At 42.9% G+C, this 3,549-nt stretch overlaps 1 pseudogene; it reads left to right on the forward strand.

The window, feature by feature from the left end:
- Positions 1-1,555: 1,555 nt before the first annotated feature.
- On the forward strand, positions 1,556-2,141 carry LOC113723449 (WD repeat-containing protein LWD1-like; annotated as a pseudogene).
- Positions 2,142-3,549: the final 1,408 nt, after the last annotated feature.

The following is a 3,549-nucleotide window of genomic DNA, read 5'->3' on the forward strand; positions in this document are numbered from 1 at the left end:
TATCCCACTGACCAATTCTCAAGGCAGACTCGGGTTTAATCCCACTGACCACATACTGGGGCAAATTTTGAAAAGATTCTCTCAAAAGATCAGAAAAAGAGGGAAAAATAAAAAATAAAAAAAAATCAATCAAAAAATCAAAAAAAAAAAATCAATCAAAAAAAAAATCAAAAATCAAATCAAGTTCATCACGACAGGCTCGGGTTTGATCCCACTGTCCGATTGTCAAGACATTTCATTTTCACAGCCATTGGAGCGTGAGGTTAGTCCCGCCAGTGAGCATTTCATTTTTCCCGCCGCTAGTCGTGGGTCAGTCCCACTAGCGTGCGTCCCATGAGTTTAAATTTCTGTTCGGGTCAGTCCCGTTTAAATTTCTGTTCGGGTCAGTCCCGTTTAATTTCTGTTCGGGTCAGTCCCGTTTAAATTTCTGTTCGGGTCAGTCCCGTTTAAATTTTGTTCGGGTCAGTCCCGTTTTAAATTCTGTTCGGGTCAGTCCCGTTTTAAATTCCTGTTCGGGTCAGTCCCGTCTAAATTTCTGTCTCGGGTCAGTCCCGATTTTAAAATTTCCTGTCAGGGGTTTTCCCCATCGTTCGAGTCGTTCACAGCCGAATAATGCAGGTAAGCATTTGGTGTCTACTTCTTTGTCTCAAGTTTTTCCAAAACTCAGACAAAGAGGGGCAAACTGTAGACACCAAATTTTTGGTGTAATTTCATTTACCTTTTATTTTTAGTTTTTTATTTGTCATGTTAGTTTTATTCGCTTTTTTAGGTTTTAGTTTTAGTTTTTAGTTTTAGCATAGAATTTCTTGAAAAAGGAAAAGGAAAAAGAAAAATATGATTTAGTCGTTTGTAACTTAAATTCAATGTTTTCTTGAAATAAAGAAAAAGGGAAAAATGAATGAAAATGGAAAAAAGAGGAGAAAATCTTAGTTTTTATTTTTATATCTTTTGGTTGCTAATTTTATACATTTTTATATAAGTTTAAGTTTGTTTGAATTATTATTTTTGATTTTTATTGTTATTTATATTATACCAAGGAAAAAAAAAATGCAGAAAGCTGCGTTTTTGCCGCAGCCTGCAAAATGAGGACCAGGCAGCCCTTTAGCTGCAATTTGTGAAAGTTGTTTAGGGTTGGGGATTCGGATAAAAAGAAAAGGAAAGGTAGCCACAAGGGAGAGTTTTGGGAGGACGGATAGAGAGAACTGGGAGAGAGGATCGGGGAATAGAAACACAACAAGAGGGGAGCTAAAAAAGAAAAAGAACCGGGAGCATACAGAGAGAGGGAGGGCGGCTGCAAAATCGGGAAAATGGCAAAAAGGAAGCAGCAGCCGCAGGAGAGCTTTGAGAGAGACAAAGGGGGGAGAGGGTGACGGAAGGAAGAAAACAGAAAGGAGAGGGGTTGCGGCTAGGATCTGGAATGAAGGCTAGGTCTTGAGAGGAAATTTGAAGAAAGCTTCGATCTTGGAGGGTAGAAGGGTTTGGATAACGGCTAAAAACTGGAGAGAGCAGGGCGAGTTTGGGGGGGCTAGCAGCAATCCCACCCAAGGTGGGTCTGATGAACAACGGCGAGTTCTCCGTCCCCCTCACCTCCTTCAACTGGAGCGAAACCGAGCCCAAGCGCATCGGCACCTCCAGCATCGACACCGCCTGCGCCATCTGAGACGTCGACCGCGAGACCGTCGATACCCAGCCCATCGCCCACGACAAGGAGCACTCCATCATTATCTGCGAGTGCTCCGAACCTGATACGCCGTTTGTCCGCCTTGGTTGGAGCAAACAGGACCCCCGGTACATGGCCACTATCATCATGGACAGCGCCAAGGTGGTCATCCTGGACATCCACTTCCCCACGCTTCCAGTCGTGGAGCTGCAACGGCACCAGGCCAGTGTCAATGCCATCGCCTGGACTCCCCACAGCTCGCGCCACATCTGCACTGCGGGCGATGACTCCCAGGCCCTCATTTGGGATCTCTCTTCCATGGGCCAGCCATTGAGGGCGGATTGGACCCCATTCTCGCTTATACTGACGGTGCTGAAATTAGGCAGCCGCAGTGGTCCTCTTCCCAGCCTGATTGGGTTGCCATCGCCTTCTCGAATAAGCTTCAGATTCTGAGGGTATGACTCGTGTTTCATTGTCTGGATCCCAGAAAATCTGGATCAGTTTGCAGCAAGCACGGCAGGTCCACTGCTGCAGGTTTGTTTCCCTATATCTTTGTTGTTTACTTGCCTGTTTTGCTCTAGAATTTCTGTAACCCCACACCAGAAACCTGCGCACAAAATCTGCTGCAACAAGCTCAGAGCTTCGAGCCTGTTGCAGCAGCTGGCGCAGGTCTCACTTTGCCTTTGCTGCACTTTGCTGTATTATCTTCGTCTATCTGGTTTAAGCTGAGAATTTGTGGGTTTAATTGAATCTGAGTTGATAAGGTGTTCTTAGGCAATGGTTTTTGCTGGTTTCGTTTAAGTTTTGTACGGAGCTTGCGTCTAAAAACTTAGAGGTGCAGCAATTTGTTTGTTATGGTAGCTTTGTCCGCAAAATTGCATGAAAGGTTTAAGAAGTTTGCGTGGTTTTTTTTTCATGCTCATTGCTCCTTGGATTATGGTCTTTATGTGTGTTGAAGTAATGATTTTGTTAGGGTGAAAAGTTTAATTAAAAATGGTGTGCTGAAGTCCGAAACTTGTGTTTGGAAATGCAGCAAATTAGTACAGAATCCTAAGCTCATACGTTGTCTGCATGTTTCTGCATGAAGAAGACTTCTAAAATTGCACTCTAAACCCTTGGTTCCTATCTAATTCTACTATGGCCCAATCAATCACATGATTTCCTCAATTTGGTCCTTGGAAGCTTTTAATTTTGCAACTTCATTGCTTGTTTGCTTTAATTAACTACCATGCTTTGTTTCAATTGCGCTTAAGCCATAAATTTAGGGGCTTTATGAGCAAGTGAGCTTGTGTTTGCCTATTTCCTTTAATTTTCCCAAATAAATTGGTACCTTGACCATTCCTTTTATTTTGGAGGATAAATAAGCGACTTCACTTCACTGGGCCCCAATTGCAAGGGAGGTAACCCCTATCTCCTTGATTTCCATTTCTCCTATGTGATCCAACGTGCTAAGTGTGAATTTGGTCCATTTCCCCTTCCCCTTTTGTTGCCTTTCTTTAGTTCCTTTCATTTATTTCATTCACTTTTGCTTTTTATTTAAGTTATTCATTATGGGGTATGTGTACACCTCTTGGCTTGTAATAAATAGGGCTCGGAGAGCATCTGGTCCATTTCCCCTTCCCCTTGGTTGCTTGCTTTTGTTGCTACATGTTTAAGTGCTTTATTAGGCTCTTGCATCTAGTCGAGCATGCTAAGCGTTATGTGCTACGTGTTTATAAGTGATTTGCATGTCTACTCGCTTTTTTATAGTGTGGATGAATGGAATGGATGAATGTACGTCACCACACTAGTCCAACGCTAGTTGTGGCTTCTTTTATCGTTTCCACTAGTCTAATGCTAGTATGAATTCATAGAAAGGGCTAGTCCAATGCTAGACCCAATAGGATTTT

Source organism: Coffea arabica, chromosome 4e (genome assembly GCF_036785885.1).
Source record: "Coffea arabica cultivar ET-39 chromosome 4e, Coffea Arabica ET-39 HiFi, whole genome shotgun sequence".
Taxonomy (NCBI): domain Eukaryota; kingdom Viridiplantae; phylum Streptophyta; class Magnoliopsida; order Gentianales; family Rubiaceae; genus Coffea; species Coffea arabica.